At 32.4% G+C, this 19,095-nt stretch overlaps 1 pseudogene; it reads right to left on the bottom strand.

Moving 5' to 3' along the window:
* Window positions 1-5,034: 5,034 nt before the first annotated feature.
* Window positions 5,035-5,706, bottom strand: LOC146900511 (uncharacterized; annotated as a pseudogene).
* Between the last annotated feature and the right edge of the window lie 13,389 nt (window positions 5,707-19,095).

The raw sequence follows: 19,095 nt of genomic DNA, 5'->3' as shown, positions 1-19,095 counted from the left end.
AAATACGGAACAACGGATCAATGCTCTTGAACCACAAAAAAGGGAGACGTCACATCTCTATTCAAAAGTTTTTTCTTTATCTAAGTAAAACTAGTTCAAGTTTATATTAGTATTTGTTTTTTCTCATAGATTTCTTTCATTACATGTAATCAAATCAGATTGAGACATTGTATACACTAAATCAACACATCCTTTAGTTCGTTGCATTACATTGTTGAAGTTTTTAGTCATTTCTGTTGGTTCGTTTTGAAATCCACTACTTTTAGGAGCAGAAATCTTTTTTTTATTAAAGATAAGATGAGCTCAACTTAACTTCTATATTTTGTTGGAAAGCAAATAGCAAATATAACGAAGCAAAGTTAGAAATGGGAGCGCGTAGGGTATATGTGTGGAAATGTTGATAGTGGAAAAGTGGGAGCAAAGAGAGGTGGGAATGCAGGTATTATTATGAATGAAAGGGATGACACGTGGTGATTCACGAGACCCTCCCTAACCCTAACCAGATGATAAATGACATATGTATGGCTATGGATATGGATGGATGATACTACTATTCACGACATAACCGTTTGCCTTTTGGCTTTAACCCAACCAAACAACACCAATAGAAGCTGATTCATTTCAATTCTATCGCATTCTGCCTCACGTGAAGCCCATGCAAATGTTGCCCTTACATCTTTTCCACACATATACATAAGATAGAATAGCACAAAACGAACTTTTATGGTATTGAACAATTTTTAGTTTTAGACGTTTGTTTAGTTGACAAAAGATTATTTTAGACAACTTTGTACTTGAGACAAAAATTTGTATTGTGGTAAGAATTTCAGTTTTTGTCGTCCTCCAGTTTTTCATGTCCTTAAAACAGTTTTACAATTGAACATGTACAAATGGGATTTGTCGGTTTGTGTTCATATAAAATTGATCAACACGTGGTTTTTAGTCCCCACAAAATTCAAATTTGTTTAATTATCTTAATGCATTTAAATTTTTTAACTATTTTTTTCACATATGTTTATAACATTATAAAAAATTCTTCCACAGAAAATAAAATCCAAATTTGTTTTCTAAGTCTAGATTTTTATTACTTTTATTTTCAATTTTTGACGTATTAAAAAGTTCATATTTAATTAATTACATGTTAAAAAATTATAACTTTTTTTTAAAGAAAATTGTATAATGTTCCAAGCATGTTTTCAAAAACTTATTTAAATAATTAAAAGTTTAAGAATAATTACACAAATTTAAATTTAGTTGGGACTAAAATTGTGCGTTGAAAGTTTTATAGGGACGCAAACATCCCATATTATATTATAAGGATTAAAATTGAGAGAATGAAATATTTATAAGGACAGTAAACTTTTTTTAGAGAAAGGACAAAAAACTTATTTAACCCTAAAATTTATATCATAACACCCATCATTATACTCTTAAACTAATATTATGTGCATCTAAGACAATGTAGAGTGAAAGACAATTAAGACTCCAACCTTAGGCCCCAAAAAAATTTCAACTTTTTTTGTCTAGAGAAAACTTTTCAACTTGTTCCATATAATTATAAATAATTGTAGCCTAGCATTTAATAAATACACCCTCTGGTCATTATTATAAGCAAAAAACAACATTTTAGATTCATTCATTTAATGATGTATTTGGTCTTTATTATAGACCACATACATCATTAAATGAATGAATCCAAAATGTTGTTTTTTGCTTATAATAGTGACCGGAGGGTGTAGTTGTTTAAATTAGATGAAACTTTTGTAACAAAAAATATGTTGATGAAATTTTGTAATATAATCATGGAGTGCTTACGTAATTTTTGTTTTCTATTTTTTAATTCTCAGTTTTCTCTTATTTTTTTCTCATCTTCGCTATCTTTTAAACACTTGAGACGAATTGTTGACTAATTGTTTATTTTTTAAAAAGAATTGTTGACCAATTATGTTGATATCAAATTTTTGTGGTAGATGCTATGAACTTGGTAAAAAAATCATACTCAAGTTTTATTTAATATAATTTTTTTTTCACATATAATTGTATCCATCGTCCAATATCTTTCATTCTGTGAAAGCAATGTGTAAATGTTTTAACAAGATGTTACTTTAGCTATTAAACTATAACTTTATTACGTATATCTATGTGCTCCAAATGTAGTGCAAAAATATATTTTACAGAAGTTTTAAGATTGTGTTAAGGTTAATATGATTCATGTAATTAATGACACACTTTATAAAAATTTAAAAAATTTAATTCAAACGATATAAGATTGGTTTGGTAGTTGGAATTATAGACTTATAGAGTATTAATAAGAAGGTTGAAATTTCTATCCCCACCTTAACATAACACTAAACATATACTAACATGTTTTTATTTTTCTATTCCAATAAAAAAAAATTAGTTCAACATGAAAGTAAGATAGATTTATTTCTCAAAAAACATCATTGTCAACCAAATCAAGTGAGGATATAAATGAGGCCATATTTACAGTCTAATAGTCCTATCTAAAAGTGGGTATCATAAAACTTTCATAACTTGATTTTGTAACTGATTATATAGAGGATGAGAGAAAAAAGAGAATTCTAAATATAAATAACTACGTATATAACAAACATTTATAGTATAAGCATACAATAAAAAAGCTCATGCACTGCATAAATTGATCATAACATATGTTTACAAGACCATTAAACTAATTTTCTTTAATGTAAAATAGAATAGATGTAGATAATAGAAATGAAATTAACCAAAAAAATTGTTGCAACTTATTAATCACATGATTACTAAATCAGAAAGAAAAAAAAACAATATATTATGAATTCTTATATATAGGAGATAAATTTGAGATGAAGAAACTGAGTATCAGAAAGCTAACAATTGGGAAAGGAATAAAGACGAATTGCTCTTCTCATACTACTATAATTTGAGAAAGAGGATTCAAAAACTAGTCGAGAATTAATTCATCAACAAACAAAGAACTACTTCTGAGTATTACAGAAGAAATTGTTCTAATCTTCAAAGCACAACATACAAGATTCTTAAGCAAAATTTCTACAGTAATGGCTAAGTAGGTTTATGAGATAGTATTTCCAAAATTAAATCAACAACTCCATAGAGCATAGAATGGAAGAACATGAAAAACTTGCTAAAACTAAATTAATGAGGTTCACAACCATATTTACAAATAGAAGACGGTTCTTTATAAACAACCATAACTTCTAACAACAAAAGTTAACGAGAAAAACAATCGGGAGACCTATTACAAAAAATACATACATGACAAACACCTTTTTATTAAAAGAAAGAATACAACATTCACATTATGTCTTGACATCTATATGCTCTATTAATGACATTACAATTGGTTTACATACACATGAACTTTAATGGATATTGAGAAATATAGATTAAATCACAATCAATATACCTTGGATACGAATTTTTAGTAGGACTTTGCCAAGTATCCAAACCTAAAAATGTAAGATAAACTTTTGGTCTACAAAGATTATGTCTATAATAACCATACATTGAGTATTACACTAATAAAATGAACTATCGTAGGACTTTGCCAAGTATCCAACCTAAAAACTTGGACTTGGGTCAGCCTTCTAACAAATGAGCAGTCCAACAACGTTTTACAAAAAAAAAAAAACTAAATTTGCAATGCTTATATTACAACTTTTGCTTCCGCAATTTTTGAATTTCACTATGGCTGAAGCAACAGCAGTGTCACCAAACAGTATACTCCCAAATGAATTGTTGATTGAAATCCTTTCAAGAGTTGATTCAAATAATACTCTTGAGTTGAGATGCGTTTGTAACCATTAACTTACAAATGCATCTCAACTCAAGAGGATTACTTGAATCAACTCTTGAAAGGATTTCGATCAACAATTCCTCGGCGAGTATACTATTTAGTGACACCATCGTTGCTTCAACCATGCTGAAAATAAAAAATGGTTGAAGTAAAAGTTGTAATATGGAGCACCGCAAATTTAGGGTTGTTTTTTGTAAAACGTTGTTGGGCTGCTCATTTGTTAGAAGGGTGACCCATATTGACCCAAGTCCAAGTTTTTAGGCTTGGAAACTTGGCAACGTCCTACTATAGTTTATTTTATAAGAATAATACTCAATGTACGATGATTATATACCTAATTAACAAGTTACTTCCCTAAAATAAAGTTTTAAATTGAGTTCATATTCAATTAGAATAAAGGATGAATCTTTGTTGACCAAAAGTTTATCTTACCTTTGTAGGCTTGGATACTTGGCAAAGTCCTTCTATAGTTTAATTCCTTCTGTTGTGGCATAGATTTGTTGTTTGGTTTTCCCCCTGGTTGGAGGTGGTGTTAATAAATGTTGGCAGTTCAAAAAATATATATATCCGGAAATAACATTGAAAACAATTATTTTTCTCATTTTATTTTCAAGATTTTAAATGCTTATTTCCTACATCGTCTTAATGTTTAAAATAACTTCCCTTGCCAATCTTCGTTTATCATCATAAATGACATTATATAAAGTCGAATTGTGTTTGAAAAGTCATTGAGTATGTCTTTGCTCATCTCCAACCAATCACTCTCTTCTATTAAGGCCTACATAGTTGCAATAACCAATTTAACAAAAAAAATAAATGAACACATGGATTGTTCTTATAAATCCAGTACTAGTTAATCGTTACTTTTAAAATTATAAAAAAATGAGATGAAAAATATAATGATAAAATTATTTATTAACGAAATAAAATATATAAAACATTATCAATCACTCACTAAAATATGCCATCGAAGTAACTTAATGCTAGGAGATTAAAATAGTGCTCATCTAAATAGGGTCAATTAAAACAAAATAAATTATAATAGATCTAGGATATTGTATACTAATTTCATAATTATTGAAATTGAAATTTAAGACAATCATTCTGCATTTCATACGTACAAGATGCTCATATTTAATCAAAGAAATTACAGTCGTTAGAGATTTATTCTAAACATTACGAATAGAGCAAATCATAGTAGATAAGGTATAGAAGTATAGTACAAATTCGATGATTTCCATTCGATCAAGCTTGAAATAATGGTCCATACAACATAGAATGGAAGAACTTGAAAAACTTGCTAAAACTGAATTAATGAGGTTCACACCTTTACTCACAAATAGACGATGGTTCTTTTTTTTTCAACTAAAATAAACGTTTCCCGTTTCAATATCAAAGAAAAATATCACTGTTAAAATAAACGTTTCCCATTTCAATAGACGATGGTTCTTTTTTAGAAGTTGAGAGACATTTCATGGTTTTGTATATGTCCAGTTTTTCACAAGATCCAAATTCAGATTACTCCTAAGACCAACCAGGACTTACGTCTGATCCCATTTGGTCGAATGATTGCATATCTGGCAGATTGTTGTTTCTATTTGCATGCCACTGTTGTTGGTACCAGTAAAGCTATTCATGGCTTCAGGGAAAAGTTGATGTTGGAAGAAAGTTGGTTGCTTATTGTGCTGCTGCTCATTCATCTGGAAAGCAAACTTTGAAGCGAAAAGATCAGGCTGTTGTAAAGACATTGCCAAGTGTTGTTGTTGCAGCTGTTGTTGCTCATTCATATCAAAAGCCAAGTTTACAGCAAAGTCTGGTCGTTGCTGTGACATTGGTACTTGATGTTGCTGCTGCATGCCTTGCTCCTGAGAATGTGTTTATGCCTGTGGAACTGAAAAAAAGTTGAGATTGTGAAACGAAAGTGAAAACACGAATCAAACGCAAAAACCCTAGCGTTTTATTCTTTATAAAACAACCATATACTTTAAATCTTGTAACAACAAAAGTTAATGAGAAAAACAACTGGGAGACCTATTAGAAAAACATACATGAATGACAAACACATTTTTATTATAAGAATACAACATTCACATTATGTCTCTACATCTATATGCTCTATTAATGACATAACAACTGGTTGCATATACATTAACTTTAATGGATATTTAGAAATATACAAACAATGATTAAATCACAATCAATATCCCTAGGAAATAACATTGAAAACAATTATTTTCCGTCATTTTATTTTCAAGATTTTAAAGCTAATTTCCTACATCGTCTAAATGTTTAAAATAACTTACCTTGCCAATTCTTCTTTTATCATCATAAATGACATTATATAAAGTAGAATTGTGTTTGGCAAAACACTGAGTGAGTTTGTCTTCGTACATCTCCAACCAACCTCTCTCTTCTAATAAGGCGGCCTGCATAGTTGCAATAATGCATAAAATATCACTAACCAATTTAACAACAAAAAATGAACACATGGATTGTCCTTATAAATTCAGTAAATAATCACTACTAATTAATTGTTCCTTTTTAAAATTATTAAAAAATGAGATGAAAAACATAATGATAAAATTATATATTAACTAGATAAAATATATAAAAACATTACTAATCACTCACTAAAATATGTCATCAAGGTAACTTAAAAGTTATGAGATTAAAATAATGCTCATCAAATTATTAAGGTCAAATAAGGTCAATTTAAACAAAATAAATTATAATAGATCTAGGATATTGTATACTAATTTCATAAATATTGAAATTTAAGACAAAATCATTATGTTTTTCATACGTACCAAATGCTCATATTTAATCAAAGAAATCACACTCGTTAAAGATTTGTTCTGAACATTACGAATAGAGCAAATCATAGTTGATAAGGTATAGAAGTACAATACAACGTCGATAATTTCCATTCGATCAAGCATAAAATAATAGTCCATGAATAAAATTTTGTTGTCTCGCCACAAATCTGAAAGAGAAGAATTAAGACAAGATTAAACAGGAGAAAATAAGCTAAAAACAAATTATTGGTAAAAACAATGGTAGAATAAGATGAATGGTTTTAGATTTTATATATATAAAATCACAAAGGATTTTTTTTTCTCCTTACATATCATAGTCAATTCAACCATAGAAGTAGATCTGTGTGAACAAATCTGATGTATGGATGTGCGATAGATAAATATTGAAAACTCAAACGAAAGATAATAAGGGAAAAGAGAGAGATGGTGTGAGATGTGTGCAAGCAGCGCCGCTTGTATTGTCAAAGTTAACTTCACTAACTAGACATTTATATAGAATTCATTGGTGAAGGAGTTAGGGTTAGGTTAAGTTTTATATTTAACAATTGCAAAAACTAAATAAAAATTAAATAACTAAATCATAATAAGATTAATGTTTGTTTCATTTCTCCAAAGTAAATTATATGCTTCTTTTACAAATAGTGTATTTCTTGTAGAAAGTTAAAAAAAAAAAAATTATATCAATTTATTAGATATTTAATGATTGAAATTTTTTAAATATTTAAATTAAATAAGTATATACTATAAATTATTTCAAATATTATAAATAATCTCAACAATCTTTTTTCATCCTTTCCCTTCTAAAACCACTTATGTAAAAAAAATGTGCATCATAAAAATGTTTTTTTAGATAAACCAAAATGAAGCATGCAGAGGCATATTTGAAGGAATGGATATGGGGGTGGGTTGGTGGTTGGGGGGATGGATATCTGAAATAAACAATAGTTTGAAAGGCTAAATTTATCACTACAATATTCATTCCTCATAAAACTTAGATGATTAGACCACTAATAATATTTTGGACACTGACCATGGTGGGATAACCTATTTGCACAACTATTTCCCTCCGTAGAAAAACAAGCATGTGATCCAAAAATTTCTGATATATTGAAGAACAATATTATTGTTACCAAAACACAAGATTTTTCGCATAAACTTGATTTCTATCGAGAGATTTATCCAACGATATTTCTTAGCATGGTTAATGGTAACCATTATAGAACTCGTCTCAGCAACTTTCCAATATTCATTGCAAAATAGTTGACAAATGTATATCTCGAGTCCCTAAAAATTACACCATAAGCTACCGTGGATAGATTTCATATTGCAGATCCATTTATGTTAGACTTGATCTAATAAACATCAGAGAATTTCAAAGGGACTTCCACAGTAATTGTTGTTTTTGGATTTCCAAACTGTTAAATTTGAATCTCCAAATTCTATCATCTACCGAAGTTGTTACTAGGTTGAGTCACGACCAGGTCGCTCTCTTTAAGACGTTTCGTGGCACTACCCAAAGTTGTGCAAGGTAGACTATCAACCACGCCGCCTCCAGGATAAAACAAGCCCAGCTACAACTGTTCGATTAACTACTGCACTGTAGATAAATCGTTCGAGAATTACACCCTCAAAATATGGCTCAATCGTTTGATCGAAGCCACTCGATACGGTACGTAACCGCTCTATTCGAAACCGTTCAAATTAATATGGTATTATTACCATTCTATTATGGTGCTGAGACCACTCAAATATGGTGTTACCACCATTCTAACTTCTCCAAAACATGAATATGGCACTACGACCACTCAAATATGGTGATACCACCATTTCTCCTTAAAATTATTAAAATAATATATATACTGTTAAGATCATTCTTTAATATGATCTTAATAGCACTCTATATTCCGAAGAATCATATATTATCGAAGGGAATATGAACCTAAGACCAAGGGACTATGGTCTTAAGAACACTCTTAATACCGAAGGGACAGAAAGGAGTAGAAGAAGAAGAACGATTTGTTAAAATCGAAAGGGAGAAGAGAGAAAACCGCACAGGAAGCATCAACTGTGAGATTTTGGTGTGTAGAATGAGTGGGGCGAGCTCTCCTTTTATAGGCAGAGTTACTTGGGGATTAAGTTTGCTTAATCCTTAAGCAAACGCGTTTTACGCGTGACTTGGGGATTAAGTTTGCTTAATCCTCAAGCAAACGCTTTTTCTTAATTGGAAATATCCGGAAGCTTCTGGATACGGGTCGGAATGTAACACATCAATTTGTTACGCGTAACGCTTTCGTATAATGAAAAATTAATTAATTAATTTAACATTTTCAAGTGACAAAAAATATATATCCCGGCCGGTCGGACGGACGGCGGCGTCGTCGTCGCGCGTGTGATATATACATTTTTGTAAGCGTTCACCCGTTCACAAAAATGGGTACCCCAAGGGCACACCCTTGGAGGTCACCCCACCCTTATATAAACACTTACTAGTTGGGGTGACTCTCCAATGTGGGACATTTTTAAGTCACATACCCACACAATAGTTTCTCATAGTGTTTTCTTTCTTTCCAATTTTCTCACTAGACTTTAACTAGTGTTCCAACAATCCCCCACTTGACTTCAAAATGGTTTCGAGAAATAACGTAAAACGTTTCCATAAGATTTGCTAATATACAAAGGTGTTGTTAACAACTTGAACCTTTGCATAGTGGAAGGTATTCTGATTTAACAAGAGTTGCTTACAGCATTGAACTCTATCTCAGACATAGAATCCACACACAAACCTTTTCATAGGTGTATTCTAAAAGCTCGTGCGTTTTAAGGCCTTGCACGTGTATCCCAGTTTTAACGAATGCTCTAGGAATTCTGCCTCGAAATTCCATAGGACTGGCCTAAGTTCCACATTCGTATAGGTGAGTCTATCAAGGGTACTCCTGTAGCTGTGTACCCCACTCAACATAGAGTATAGATCTCATTAAGAGTTACTATTACCTCATCCTTCTTTCGCTGCAGGATCATGCTTTCTATATTCTTTCTCTCATAGCATGTTCTACCACTTCATGACTTGTTTTTACCCATTGAACCTATTTCTTGGGATCTCCAGTCATGTAGGTCGGGTTACCATCACTTGTGGGCTATAGGCATTAGTCCCATCCTACTGGATGTTTCTTGGACTTTCTCTCTATTAAGTCATTTCGTCAAAGGATCAGCTAAGTTTTCATTCGTACGTACAAAATCAACTCTAACCGCTCCATTTAGAGATACACTCTCTAATCGTGCTATGTTTTCGCCTTATCTGTCGTCTCTTACCATTGTAATAACGATTCTTAATCTTTGCAATAGCCGCGGTACTATCGCAATGAATTAACATAGCCGGTAACGGTTTCTCCCATAAAGGGATTTCAGCTAGCAAGGATCTTAGCCAACTTGCTTCTTCACTAGTTTTCTCTAGTGTTCTCATCTCAGATTCATTCCATAGTGGACTGAGTCAATATCATTTGTTTTAACAAACAACTCCTCTAGTGATGCTCAATGTGCAAACACTAGTCACTAAATATTCATCTGAAAGATGTTCAATTCTATATCTTGTACCATTTAAGTACAATATGTTACTCCTAGTGAAGTAATCTTAGAGTCATAGTCTTCTTAAGGCACCTCATGACTCTTTCTATAGTATGGAAATGCTTCTCATCCGTCTACTAGTAAACTTGCACAAGAGTTTCACGACATCGACAATGTCGGATCTAATACATTCAGTGGCATACCTAAGTGCTGCCAATGATGCTCGTATATTCTATTTTCTAATTCCATCTCAAGTGTTCTTACACTTGGATCATAATATGTGATTGCAAGTTTACATTTCTTTAAGATCTTCTCAACTTTGTGAGAATTATCAAAAAAGTTATCTTTTCTGATCTAGTAATCTTGAAATCAAGAATTACTTCAATTTTTTTTTTGTTTAGGTCTTTCTTATCAATGTTGTTGATAAACAATGACTTCACATAATTCATAACATGAATCTTTCAATATGAGCAAGTCGTCTTCATAGAGATATATGATCGTGCAAATATTATTTGTCACTTTCATTCACTTTATACTCATTCGATAACATTAGAATGTCAAATTTTTCATGCCATTCCTCAGGAGTTTATTTTAGACCATTCAAATAATTATCTAACTTATAGACCTTGTTTTCTTGTCCATGAATTGCAAAAAATTTCAGGTTGTTCCATATAGACTTGTTCTTCTAGTTCATCATAAAAAGGCAACTTTCACATTCTTTTGGAGTACTATCGAGTTATAAACGGCGGCTAAAGGGACTAGTACTCTTATGGATATGATTTTCGTGACTGGTGAATGAATGTCGAAGAAGTCTATATTTTTCTCTTTTTCTAAAACCTTTGACTACAAGGAAAGCCTTGTATTCATCAACCGTACCATTAGGTTTTAGTTCCTTTTTTTTTTATTTTTTTTTTTTAAAAAAAATCCAAATACAACCGATTGGTTTTGCAACTATGAGACAAGTCAACTAAGTTTCATGTTTTGTTAGACTCTAGAAAATCCATTTCATCGTTTATTGTTTCTTGCCATAATTCAGCATCCATTAAGGATATAGCTTTTTAAGGCTTAATGGATCTTCTTCCATTGTATAAACCAAGTTCATACTCTTTAGCAATTTTAGCTTTCTTACCTCCTTGAGGTTCTATAACATCTCGTATGATGTTTTCATAACTATTTCATAACTATTTCTGATAACATGAATGTGATCAGATTTAGTGCCCCCACTAGTTCTTAATTTTTTAAAAGGGAAATTTAATTTTCCCCCACTAATGTCGTGCTCCCATTAGAGCCCCCACTAGTGCCTCCACTATTCTTTAGTTAAAGGGGTAAATATTTACATAGAATTCGACATCTTTTAATTTCTATGATCACTTTCACATTTAGGTCATAAAACCTATATGTTTCGTTATTTATCGCATACCTGATGAATACATATTCATAGGCTCTACTAGTGAGTTCAACTCTCTTGGGGTCCAGGATCTAAATATAGTCCAGACAATCCCAAGTTCAAAAAATAAGACAAGTTGGATTGTCTTTTCTTCAAAAATTTCTTAATTAGAATTTTTGTTCTTAGACTTGGGAACTCTATAAATTTCAATTTTCGTTATAAAAATTGAACATTCAAGCTCATCAATTTTATTTTCCAAAATTCACAGTCATCAATAAATATGATAAAAATATCATTTTATCATTTCTAATTTATGTGTCTTCAAATTAACACATATCATAATTTATTATGTTTAGAGATTCAATTCTCTAAATTCTGATTTATATGAACTTTTGGTTCATATATCTCGACTGCAATAAATAAAATTGTCTAATTATATAACGTTGGAATTAAATTCCAAGTTACTCAAAAATTAAACTTGTTCATGATCAATTTTGATATGTCAAATATTAAAATCACACAACTAATAACATAGAAGGAGAATTTAATTTTTTAACATACCATCAAAGTGCAATCTTTTTCACAAGAGTGCATGGTACACAAGTCTCTCTTTAAGTCTGAGTCAACTCAGTCTTATTCAATAGAAATCTGAAATTCAGATTCTTTCTTAAACATAAATAGAATTTCACAATTCCATTTATTTTCCTTATTTATAAGTTTGGATTATTTAAAGCGATCGATGCATATGTTTATCAATTCTTGTTAAAGATTTGAAAACCAGTACGTGATATCAATGTTTAAACAAAACACTTTTAGAATTCACCATAACAAAATAACGGCCTTGCATTATTTTATTTTCTGCTCCAAACAATTTTTTTATGTTTTGTAACAAACTAAACTTGTTTGGTTCTGTAACAAATAATTTGTTTTGTAACAAATTATTGTTTTCATCAAATAAATTTTTAGTGTTGTTGATTGAGACAAATTTCACTTCATCGTTTCATTCGAAAGATGTAAATCTATAGCTTGATTTATCCTTAATGTATTTAGGGACAACTTAACCTCAATATGTAACTTCTTCGGTAGACATAGCATATAGAAACGTCTTAAAATTGTTGTTTTTGGATTTCCAAACTGTTAAATTTGAATCTCCAAATTCTATCATCTACCGAAGTTGTTACTAGGTTGAGTCACGACCAGGTCGCTCTCTTTAAGACGTTTCGTGGCACTACCCAAAGTTGTGCAAGGTAGACTATCAACCACGCCGCCTCCAGGATAAAACAAGCCCAGCTACAACTGTTCGATTAACTACTGCACTGTAGATAAATCGTTCGAGAATTACACCCTCAAAATATGGCTCAATCGTTTGATCGAAGCCACTCTATACGGTACGTAACCGCTCTATTCGAAACCGTTCAAATTAATATGGTATTATTACCATTCTATTATGGTGCTGAGACCACTCAAATATGGTGTTACCACCATTCTAACTTCTCCAAAACATGAATATGGCACTACGACCACTCAAATATGGTGATACCACCATTTCTCCTTAAAATTATTAAAATAATATATATACTGTTAAGATCATTCTTTAATATGATCTTAATAGCACTCTATATTCCGAAGAATCATATATTATCGAAGGGAATATGAACCTAAGACCAAGGGACTATGGTCTTAAGAACACTCTTAATACCGAAGGGACAGAAAGGAGTAGAAGAAGAAGAACGATTTGTTAAAATCGAAAGGGAGAAGAGAGAAAACCGCACAGGAAGTATCAACTGTGAGATTTTGGTGTGTAGAATGAGTGGGGCGAGCTCTCCTTTTATAGGCAGAGTTACTTGGGGATTAAGTTTGCTTAATCCTTAAGCAAACGCGTTTTACGCGTGACTTGGGGATTAAGTTTGCTTAATCCTCAAGCAAACGCGTTTTCTTAATTGGAAATATCCGGAAGCTTCTGGATACGGGTCGGAATGTAACACATCAATTTGTTACGCGTAACGCTTTCGTATAATGAAAAATTAATTAATTAATTTAACATTTTCAAGTGACAAAAAATATGTATCAATTTTTCTAACCCACGACCCAAGCCCGGCCGGACGGACGGCGACGTCGCGCGTGATGATATATACATTTCCACGACCCAAGCCCAAGCCCGGCCGGACGGCGGCGGCGTCGTCGTCGTCGCGCGATATATACATTTTTGTAAGCGTTCACCCGTTCACAAAAATGGATACCCCAAAGGCACACCCTTGGAGGTCACCCCACCCTTATATAAACACTTACTAGTTGGGGTGACTCTCCAATGTGGGACATTTTTAAGTCACATACCCACACACTAGTTTCTCATAGTGTTTTCTTTCTTTCCAATTTTCTCACTAGACTTTAACTAGTGTTCCAACAGTAATAGTGGGTTTCCTTGGCTTTCAATTCAACCTGTAATTCTTAATTATTTGCGGCTCTTGGGGGCAAGCTGAAAAAGAACCATTAGAGATGGAATTTCTTGAATTAAGAAATACTATAATGAGGTAGATAGCTTTCTGATGAATGAAAGCAATTGATGGAATCTCGTATCACTCATTTCAATCCTAATTACCCAAATTACATGGATTATGGTACATAAAATTAAATCATGCATGGTGGAGGACTTCAATTCAGTGTTATCTGAAAATCACACTATAGCATGGTGGGGACTTCAATCTTCTATAACATGATCCTTGAGTGGGAGTCATGCCAATGAGGATTCCATATCAGAGGCTGTTTTAGGTGTTCGAGCAATGCAAAGAGATGGTTGGTGGGATGAGCAGTTGAGTAGGGATTGACTGAGTTTGATATCTCCGGTGGAGGAAGAGTCTATTTGTGTAAGAGGAGGAACTTCTGGCATGTCTCATCACAGTTCTTAATGGTTATCATCTATCTTTTACTGTGGATGTTTGGCCGTGGAAACACGACCAGACCGCGTTGCACTATGATCGGTTTATTCAATTCTTTCTGGTGAGAACTCTAACAGGGATGTGATTGCTATTGTGGAGGCTAATGTGTTATTTGATGGTCGATTTAGCAAGTGTAAAAAATTATCGTCAAGTAGTAAAATTTATATAAGTTTTTCCCTACGTGAATTATGAAATTTCGGATTAACGACTACGATTTGATTATGATTATGATTATGTAATTTGGGGGGTTGCACTAGGCAATGATTGATTTCGTTGAGCAAAAGAAAAAAGATAACATGATGATTAGGTCAAGTAGGAGTTTCCTCTCTTTCACTGCTTGGTAGTTAGGTCCAGTGTCTACAATTGCCTACTTCGTTTCAAGATATTTGAACAAAATATCTAGGTCAATGTCTTGGTAATTAGCACTCTTATCCGGTTACAACTCCCTAATGTCTTCGGTTAGTTTGTAACCTTTGAAGGTTTTAATGAGCGTCAAACTATTGTCACAAATGCGGTAATAGAATATGTCTAAAGCTAGTGCAAATTGAACGATTGTAACTCGGTCAAGTCTCAAAGCTAGGGATAGTAGTCAATGAGACTAAATAATTTTAGAGTAAATTATACTCCCCTCTCCTATGAGAAGCTTGAATTACACTCCCCTCCCTCCTTATGTTAAAATATACATTCCCCTCCCTTAAAAGGTAAAATTTATACTCCCCTCCCCTATGAGATGTTTGAATTACAACCCTCCCCCTTAATAATTAAATATGCAATACATTTTAATATATTTAAACATAAATAAATATTTTTATAATATATAATAATTTTGAATCACCATTTAAAAAATAAATAAACTCGTTTCTTTACAATTTAAATGTCAATGATAATTAAATTTAAATATTTTTTATTAATTTTATAATTTAGAGTATAAAATTCACTTTTAAATATTTTATGATAGCAACTTTGAATCTGTAAGCCACTAAGGTGGTGTTAGTGTAAACATTCTATTGAAATTTCAGTGTTTTTGAAGGTTGTGCCTATGATTATGACAAGGTTGTATAGTACAAGTAGTTTGTTATGTGTTTGCTCACATAGACTTTGATTTGTCGTAGTTGATAAAATCCTATTGTAAAGTCAATTAAAAGGTTTTTAATAAATAATTTATATTATATTTTCATTGTTCTGCAATGCAATGAAATGCTCAACATTTTTTAAAATATAAATCCATTTCCTGAGGATTTACCTGGGGAACACTGGTTCCTGCGGATTTTCCTGTGCCGTTTGCTGCGGAAGTACCTGCCGATATGTTCCAGAAAACATACAAACGGCAGGTTATCTCTAGAATAACTGCCCGAATTTTCCTGCGGAATTTCCTTGGAAAATATCCGTAGGAAAGTTTCCTGCGGTTTCCAAAATCCTAAGGAAACAATTACCCACGAAGGTTATACCTGGGAACCTAAATCCTTGGCAAAATCCGTAGGAAACAGGTTTCCTGCAGAAATTTCACCCAAATCCGCAGGTAATTCCGCAGGAAAATAGAGTTTCTAGTAGTGTTAATCGATTTTAGTAATTTTTCACATATTTTAATTGTATCTGGGGTTGTTTCATATTCTATAATAGGGTTTAAAACTATGTGTTAATGAAATTGTGAATAAAAAATAGCGAAAAATATGTATTCAAATTTTGATTATATTAAGATGGACCCCGCAATACTATTTTTCTTTGAAGTGTGTTTGATTATTTTTATTTTTATTTTTTGCTAGATTAATAGAAATAAAATAAAAATATTGAGGGACTAAAGCGTAGATTTTAACATAAGAGAGGAGGAGAATGTAATTCATGCTTCTCTCAAGGGAGGGGAGTGAAATATTTTCTAATAATTTTTGAATAAGAGGGGAGGGAAGTTTATATTTTAACATAAGAGGGGAGGGGAGTGTAATTTAAGCATCTTTGAAGGGAGGAGAGTGTAATTTACTCATAATTTTATGGATGTCTGCAAACTCATAAAACACATTAATAATAAATCATAATCGAATAAAACCAAACATAGTAATTGTGTTCAAAGGTTACTCAACAAATTACATGGTTCAAGCAGTTACAAAGAGGGTCATCTACATGACCTAACCTAGGAAATTAGCTAGATAAATTAGGATCACTGCGGGTCGATTCCTTGTATCCGGGATGCCTCTGGTTTCTTCCAGCCTTCCAAAATTGTAATTTCCTCGATTTCTCACAGTGTGTTTTTCAAATGAGGCAAAACCTCTCTATTAACATGCCAGTGTTTTCCTATATTTCGAAAACAGTATGTGCGCGAGACTCACATCCTTATGCGCATCACGCATAAGGCAGTGAATGAAGACCAATAAATTCTTTACAAGTTACGTGATGCACGGCTCAATGCACGCATCGTGCATCTAGCGACAATTTTACACTTTATCCTTCTTCATGGTAGCGTAATGTCCAGCTTCTAGCACGCATTGCGCACGAGGTAGTAGATGGACTCATGCACCCCTGATACTCCTGATATTTGCTTCAACTATTACTTTTGTGTGTGTGTGTGTGAGTGAGAGAGAGAGAGAGAGAGAGAGAGAGAGAGAGAGAGAGAGAGAGAGAGAGAGAGAGAGAGAGAGAAGAAGATCAATAAAAATGCAGTTAATCGATTACTCCATGAATGCTTGCAACGGTTAATGAGAGTCAGAGAAGAAGATCTATCAATATTATAACCTATCAAATAAGACAAACAATCCCAAATTTGAACTGCAAAAGGATAGTTGGGAAATATATGATCTAAAGTTTCCTAGTTATTCATACAGAAACTGCAAGAAGTTGAGACAATTATGCAACCTTAGTCCAAAGGTTATCATTTGTGGGTAACTTAGCATGAAGGAGTCTCCAAAGATTGAATGGATGAGAGGAAGGGAGGTAGATAGGAAGTTACACCAAATTTTCTTGTCCCAATTGACTGGGTTAGCATTTATAGGTTGAGACAGGGTCGTCCCTATAAAACTGGAGGCTCGGCTCTCGTAGTAAAAATAGGCCCCTAATAAAAAAAACGCACAATTTTTTTAAAAGATTAATCTTCTATTTAAATTGAAAATAACACTCGTATAATAGTTATTAGCCACCGAAATTAAAATTAGCAATTATTTTTACTAAAGACGTGCTTGTTAATGGAAATAGATGAGAAAAAATTCAAAATATATAGTAGTTTTCTACATTCATAGATAACTCTGAAATGCATTTTAAATTGTAATGGCCTAGTAGTTGTGAATGTAACCGAGACTTTTATATTTGGTTCAAATTCACACAAATGCTCGGGTTGAACCTCAAGACCGATGACTCGAGTGCATTTTATTTTACTACTAAACTACTCCAAGATATCTATTGATTTTTTATATTTTATTTTATATACCTAACACTTTTGAGTGTTATATTAATTTTCTTTTTTGAGGCTCCTAAGATTGAGAGGCCCGGCACCGTAGCTCACCTTGCACATGCCAAGGGCCGGCGTTGAGATGTAACTTACATCATGTATGTATGTAAGCTAACTTAGCTAACTGATCATGAGGCTCAGTCATAGTCATAGAGATACTAACATACTTAATTTGATATGTTGTTGTGGGAAATTTGGCAGATAAATCATAGAACCAATTTCCATTAGAGATCATTTCCTCAGAGTCAAAAAATTTGTAGATATTATAAAGAATATTTAGCAGATCAACGGGAGGAGATCCCAACCAATAGTAGAAGCATTACTTATGATGCAAAATGAATGATTTCTCATCCACGTAGTTCTTCAGACCATGCCAAAATGATGATGGAATATGGTGAGAAATTGGGTCTTTGCTCTTTACCTCTAAGGAATCTAAGTATGCATAACTTAGCACATTCATCTCTTGAGCTCAAAAACTTCCAACAAATATGAAGCATGGTTAAGTCATTGGTTGATCTTGCAGACCTTAGGCCAAGGTCATCTTCTTCAGTTGGAAGACATATTTTATGCCAAGCCACTCTGCAAAATTTCTGAATAGTGATGTCCCCAATCCATATGAAACTTCATATCAATTACTTGAAGGAGTATACGTACATTCCATCAATAATATACTTAACCAATTGGACTCTACCCATAATGGTTAACAAAGATCCTTTCCAAGTTGCCAAATTGACCTTGATCCTATCAGTGATTGATTGAAGGTGAGAAATATTTGGATTGCCTTTAAAAAGGATATGACAAACATTGAAACCCAATTCTCATGTGTAATATATTTTTTTTTTCAATACAAGGGTGGTCGTTAGGTCAAACTACAGACAAACACGACGATTAAAAGAGACATTGGCTACATCCTTTCATAAAAGGTTAACACAACATGACAGTGAATGATCTAAATAGTATGTATATATAAGCATTGAAAGGGCATAGCATACATGTCAGTCAACTACCTGGTTTGTCTATCTTTTTTTTTTTTTGGCAGATGATTTGTCTATCTATTAATATAAGAAATGTTAATCTATCAATCCAATTAATGAGGGAGACAATCAAAAAAGCAAGGAAAGCTATAGGTTATGGTGTGGTGAATG

The sequence above is a fragment of the Medicago sativa genome, chromosome 8 (assembly GCF_051527215.1).
Source record: "Medicago sativa cultivar Bolivia chromosome 8, Bolivia_mono, whole genome shotgun sequence".
In the NCBI taxonomy this organism is placed as follows: domain Eukaryota; kingdom Viridiplantae; phylum Streptophyta; class Magnoliopsida; order Fabales; family Fabaceae; genus Medicago; species Medicago sativa.
This window is presented reverse-complemented; position numbering and strand designations above follow the sequence as displayed.